Consider the following 7,040-nt stretch of genomic DNA (forward strand, 5'->3'; position numbering starts at 1 on the left):
TTCTTTCCCGGGGAAAATTTTGTAAAGTTTCTTTATTGAAAATGCTGTCAGGTTTCTCTCTAAAGTGTACTCTGAGTACCACACCTTTTGCATTCCTAGAAGGATTAGAAGACTGGCAGACCTGGCGTGGTCTCCTCCACACGGGATCTTAACTGGAGCCGTGCTCCGTAGTGGGAAAGGCAGCCTCAAATGTAGGCAGCCCCAGCAGGCACAGTTCCCGTTGGAAAAGCACGGAAGAATATCCTACTTAAAGTGCTGGTTATTACAAAACTCTGTGTTACTAGTTACTTGTCCTCAAGAAAGTACATAAATAATAATGAACACATTGCCGAGGCTTTTATTTTCCAAATAAGAAAGATCATTCACATCTAACTAGTGCCCATACTCACCCGATCTCAATTTCACCTCTCGGTTAGTCTTTTTCCACCTACTTTTTGTCTCATGGGCAATGCTAATGGTATTTCATGTAATAGCACCATAATATAGGTTCCTATTATTCCTTAGAGCTAAAGTATTGTGGGTAGGTTGAGTTTTAATGTTACCCTAGAGGCCTGGTGCACAAAATTCGTGCAAGAGTAAGCCTTTATAGCCGCAGCGGCTGCCTTGACCCCTCCCCCGCAGCTGCGGTGGCTGCCTCGGTCTCACAGCTGCAGCTCCGGCCTCGTTCAGAAGGTCGTCCGGAAGGATGGCCGGTCTAATTAGCATATTATGCTTTTATTATTATAGACCCTGTTTTGTCACTGATTTACTTATTTAACCTCAGGGGCATGTGTTTCATTTCAGATTGAACTTTATTGGAAAGTACTTTGACACTTTATACATATATGACTCAAGTACATTACCGTGTAATGATTTTACATGTATTAGCTCATGTAAGGCCATTTTCGGTTGTACCAGTGCCCACTATGCCCTCACCCCTCTGAGGCAGCTCTGTTTTACTGACTCCATGTTACCTACATCTCAGCCACAATTGACTGAATAAGATGGGAGAAAACATGTCACCTGTATACAGCCTCACCATAGCTGGGGAGGTGCCCTGGCATGAAGAGAAGATGTCCTTTAATTTTTTTATATATATATATATATATATATATATATATATATATATATATATATAATTTATTTTTTACAGAGAGGGATAGAGAGCCAGAAACATGGATGAGAGAGAACCATCGATCAGCTGCCTCCCGCACACCCCCCACTGGGGATGTGCCTGCAACCAAGGTACATGCCCTTGACTGGAATTGAACCTGGGACCTTTCAGACCGCAGGCCGGCACTCTATCCACTGAGCCAAACCAGTTTCGGCTGACCTTAATTTCATTTCAGACTGAAGAATAGGGATTTCAGAGGAATTTGGTTCTCTCTCTTCAAGGAACTTGGACTGGAAAATACTTCAAGAGTTGAGGTAGTGAGAGCAGAAGCTAAACGAATGCCTAGAGACAGGAGCCATGAGGGAGAGTCTAGACCAGGGATCAGGAAACTGTCTCTAAAAAGTCATATAGCGTTGGCCTGCAGACTGAAGGGTCACAGGTTTGATTTCAGTCAAGGGCACATGCCTGGGTTGTGGGTTCGATCCCCAGTAGGGGGCATGCAGGAGGCAACCAATCTATGATTCTCTCCGATCATTGATGTTTCTATCTCTCTCTCCCTCTCCCTTCCTTTCTGGAATCAAATACAAACATATATATATTTTTTTAATAAATAATAAAAAATAATAATAGTGTGGTTTTGTGAACCACACTATTTCTGTTGCAACCACTCAACACTGCCTTTGTAGCTAAAAGAGGCCACAGACAACAGTAAAAGCATGAGTCTGACTCTGCTTGAATAAAGCTGCATTTATAAGAGCAGTGGCAAGCCACTTTTGGCTCATAGGCCCATGTTTGCCAATGCATGGACTTGACTATGAGATTTGACCATGATACTCAAGGCAAGCTGAAAGGATGAAAAATCAAGCACGGTGTGGTAAAGAGGAAATACTGATGGCAGAGAGGAAGAACTAGTCGTGAATGACAGGAAGCACCCAGGAACCGTGTAGGAGGGGAGTGAAGACTCAGATCCTGCTGAGGATTCCTCAGAACTGCTTTGGTTCCGGTTCCAGTTCCCTGAGACCTGCTCTTCTGGGAATCACCAAAGACCTCTGTCTCTTTTGCAGCCCAAAATAAAATTCTGTGAGTTACAGACAAGGGAACTTAGGTTATGAGAGGTTAAGTGTTTGCTCAAGTTCCCCAGCTGGAAGAATCGCAGTCAAAAGAGACACCTAGACCTTCTGACTCTCAAGCTCAGGACACTTTCCACCTCAAATCAAAGCTTTGAAGTTTGCTACCTAACAAAGAAAGCTCTTGTCTAAAAATCAAAGCTTGCTCTTGTAAGATAAACAACAACCCACTCGTTTGTAAATTTTAAACAGCTTCAGTAAGGGGAACAGCTTAGGCTTTAAGTGGAAAGTCTGGCACCAAATGTCCCCTGTGATAATCTCCAAAGATCGCCCCCATCCATTCCCCTGCTCCCCAGGCTGCTCCTCAAACAAGGAGGCGAAGTCTATTTCCTCTTTCCTTGAACTTGGGCTGGTCTGTTGGCTTCCTTTAACCAGTGGAATGCAGAAGTGACATCCTGAGAATCTTCCCACACCTTAAGGGAGTTTTCATCTGTCTCCTCTCCTAGGAGTTTGGCCATTATGCTGTTGCGGAAGTTTAGACAAAATCACCTGAAATGAAGGTCACCTGAGGAGAGACAGTGAGAAATAATAAATGGTCGTTCTTTTAAGCCACTGTGTTTTGAGGTGGTAATTATGCAGCAATGGATGTGGCACATCATTCTTGTTTAAACAATTAAAATGGGTGTAGACTAAATCTAAATAGGAAGTGTTTTCCAGAGCATTTCTGCAGGGCTGATTATATTTTCCTTGTTGTTGTTTTTGTTGTTGTTGTTGTTGTTGTTTTTTGTTTTTTGTTTTTTTAATTTTTGCTTTGTTGAAAAAGGAGTTTGGAAAACACAGAGTTAGAGTTAAATAGGTCATACCGGTTCCCCAATATCTTTTTATGAACGTTTCCAAACCTACAGAAAATTTTGGAAGAATTACAGAGTGAACAAGCACACACCTACCACCTGGAGTCAACAATGAAAATTTTGTTATATTTGCTGTATCACTTTTCTATATGTCAATTTCTTTATTCATCAAATACTCTTAAATTTTTGATACATTTCAAAATGTTGCAAACCAGTAAATTAGTGTGGGTGCACATTTCTAGTTCGTCAACTATCATAGAGAAAAAGCATTCAAAACATTATTGTTAAATATGTCATCCATGATTTCATCAGGTTGAAGAATTTTAATTTGCTGAGTTTACTTTATTTTTAATTTATTGTAAGATGGTCAGGAAAGTACTTTGGACACTTTATACATATATATGGCTCAAGTTCATAATCATCCCAAGCATCGCCCCACTTTCTATGCCTTGCAAATTCAGAATCTCCTCTAAAATTCAGGTCAGGCCTTACCTAGGAAAACCCCTCGCTGGCTCCTGCTGCTTCTCCTTTGTCCCTGCCCTCACTACCCCTTTGCTCTGTGTGGAGCATTTCTCCTCGGGGCATTTAAAGAACCAGGTTCCTGTCCTCGCTGGTTTGGCTCAATTGATAGAGCATCACCTGTGGACTGAAGGGTCCCAGGTTTGATTCCGGCCAAGGGCACATGCCTGGGTTGTGGGCTCAATCCCCAGTAGGGGGCATGCAGGAGGCAGCTGATCAATGATTCTCTCTCATCATTGATGTTTCTATCTTTCTCTCCCTCTCCCTTCCTCTCTAAAATCAATAAAATATATTAAAAAAAAAAAAAAAAGAAAGAAAGAAAGAAAGAAAGAAAGAAAGAAAGAAAAAAGAACCAGGTTCTTGCCACTAACCCTTCTTATCAGACTACTAGAGGCCCAATGCATGAAATTCATGCAAGAGCAGGCCTTCCTCCCCTGGGCTGCCAGCACTGGCTTCCCTCCAGCACCAGGACTCAGGTTCCCTCGGGCTGCTGGCAGGCACCCATAACCCAGGCTTCACTTGCAGCCCTGGCTTCGTCTGGAAGGTTTTCAGAAGGATGTCCGGAAGGATGTCCGGTCTAATTAGCATATTACCCTTTTGTTATTATAGATATGTTCTGCTCACTGGCTCTCCCTCCCTGATTTCTGAAAGTATTAGGGAGTTGGGATTTGCACCCCCTGGCTTATGGTAGGACCAGATAGATGTGTGTCAACAAGCAGACTATAAAAGAAAGAAGGAAACTAGCATGAGGCAGGGGAACTGGTGAGGCCTGCTGCTCCTCTCTGCAGGACAGTAGAAGTTGCGGAATTTGGCCCTAAGCCGAATTAAATGTCCCTTTTTGACTCACTGGCATTTTTTTCTTAGTCTCTTCCCTCCCTAGTTTCTCATGAAAAGCCACATACATTTTTTCTCCCATTAAAAGCCACCCACATTCATGTGAATGGCAAGATGGGGACTGGGGAGGGTGCCTCAACTCAAAGAAGTTTCCTGGGGCCCGTTGGGGAGATTAACATGTGCTCTTGGTAGTTGAGGAACACAGCAGATTTGTATCCGTGTCTGCCTGGACACTGAATAAATAGTAGAGAGAGGGGCTAGCTAGCTGCTCAGACGGGAGCAGGGAGAGGCTGGGCTGCACCGAGCTGGGCCTGCCGCTCCCAACTGCTGGGCCAAAAGCACAGCTCCGTCAAGGGGCAGTCGCTCTGCCCTTAGCCAGCGCCCAGAAAGCTGGCATTTCCCCTTTAAGAGGCTCTTGCACCGCTTTCGGTGGTCCTCTTAGACAAGACCTAGGATGACTTCTCTCTGTGGACCTTCCCCGGCTCCACATCTTTTCTTACAGAGATGTGGACGTCCTCCCCTGACAGTCAGTTTTGGAGCCCAGATTGTTGGGAGCCATCAGAGTTGATACAAGCAACTCCATCTTAGAAAATACAACTCCATCTTGGGAGTTAAGTTTCCAACTCCTCTTACAACTCACAGTCACCAGAGATCACGTGGTGCCCTGCGGTTTGGCCAGAAGCTAAAGATAACCTATCGCCGAAGGACACATCCTGCTCCGGAAGACCCCTTCAACGTCCCCTCCCTGCTCCTCCCCCCATAGTTTGCCCCGCCTTGGAATGTCCGCGCGGCAACCTCCCCCTACAGCCTGTACATATACTGCAGCTTCAACAATAAAATTCGAGGCTTGATCAGAACCCTGTCTTGCCTCCATTTCTTCGCGTCTCCTGTCCTCTATCATTCCCTTCTAGGTGCCTCCCCTCCCCACGTTGATCTCCCGCTGGTCAGGACACCAGATAAATAAATCTTTAACTGTAGAATGTAATCTATAGGCAGCTCAAAAACAAAAACAAACAACAACAACAACAAAAAACAACAGCATAAGCTGAAAAGAGCTTCCTTTCCCTCAAACCCCACTCACCCCAGAGGCACCACCCATAAGACCCCACCCCACCCCACCCCCGTTTTAAGGAGGGGCACATTTGGGTGGAGAGGCTGCTGGAAGTGAGGTATGTTGGATCCCACAATCTGGCAACCTCTGATCCTGTTGGAGGTGGCCCAACGTGGAAACTTACATTGCAAATCTGGATAAGAGTATACTTGTGCTTTGTCCAAAAGACAAAGACTGTCACTAGGATTACCTAAATCCTGTGTATTTAGATCGTGGTAAAGTAAGCTACCATAACTTTCCTCCTGGCAGAGACTTGGGGTGTTTTGAAAAGAGAGTGAGTTCACAGAGTGAACAGAGAAAGTCTTAGGACAGGATTTGATCAGTGAGTGGGTGGGAGGCTTTCTGATGGACTTTACACGCCTCTGGCAGCCTATGATTGGTTCGCTAGCTGCCGGGCTTTCCGAGCTGCGTGGGGTCAGACAGTTTCCCTGTGTCACCTGGAAGAATATCTGGTCTTCAGCCTCAGGTCAGAATCTTGCATAAGCAGCTCCTCCATTTGGTTCATGTCAGGGTAGAAGGTTGGCCTGAATAAGTGTTTTACATGTAGTTATATTTATTTATATAACTATCACATTGAGGCCAAACAGACTTATCACCAGTTTCCTTCTTGTAGAACGAAGGTGAAAAGGAGAAATGTAAACATGGGATGGATGTTGCACTGGATAATGTCTGAGATTCCTCCAAAGTCAGGATTCTGAGGCGATTTCCTCTATTCTGGGGCTGAAGGGACTCCGAAGTCAGACGGGGTGAACCCAGCGGGGCCCCCTCGGGCTCAGGCCTGGCACACACACAGGCAGGCAGGTGTCCCGGGTGTGAGCGCTCCTTCTTCTCCGTCCAGGGCGAAGGCAGAGAGAGTCCGAAGCATCCTCATCCTTCCCCGCTCCACCCATCCCCGCCCTCTTCCCTCAGAGCTCATGCTCCCTTCACATCTCTAGCTAAGAGGTCTTTGAACAGATTTTAGAAGGTTCTGGGCCCAGTGATCTCACCTGGAACACTCAAACAGAGGAAGGTAAGTAAAAGGGGAGTGATGATAACTTTTAAGTGTGACCTTTTTCACCCCAGAGAAAGCAAAAGTGCAAATATAACTCAAGCGTGTGCAAGAGTGTAAAGAAGTGATTATGATTTGGGCCTCATGGGATAGAAAGTCACTCCTTCCTTACCTAGCCTTCCAATCCCATTTTCTTTCTCCTATTCCTCCCACAACTCTGCCCCTGCCCCCCCATCTCCCTCCCCCCGCCCCCCACCCCCTCCTCCTCTCTCTCTTCCCTCTGTTTCTCACACACATATACACAAGTGATCCTTCCTAAAAACTGGAGATAGCCTTCTTTGCTTCATTAAAGACTTTTTTAAAAAATTCTATTTCCAGCTTTCTAAATTGTACTAATTTATGAAGTTGTTCTCCTCACCCTTCCTCCACTGTGTTCATTTCGCCAGGTTCTCTACCTCCCTAAGTACAAATGCATGATTAATTTTGAGAGGGAAACCCATGAGACCTGGAAGTTGTGAAATTCTTTGTTTCTCCTTCGAGGAGGGCGGCCGAGTTCCATTTTTGTCTGGAGCTTTGG

This window comes from Pipistrellus hanaki, assembly GCF_964339955.1.
Source record: "Pipistrellus hanaki genome assembly, chromosome: 8".
Taxonomy (NCBI): Eukaryota; Metazoa; Chordata; class Mammalia; order Chiroptera; family Vespertilionidae; genus Pipistrellus; species Pipistrellus hanaki.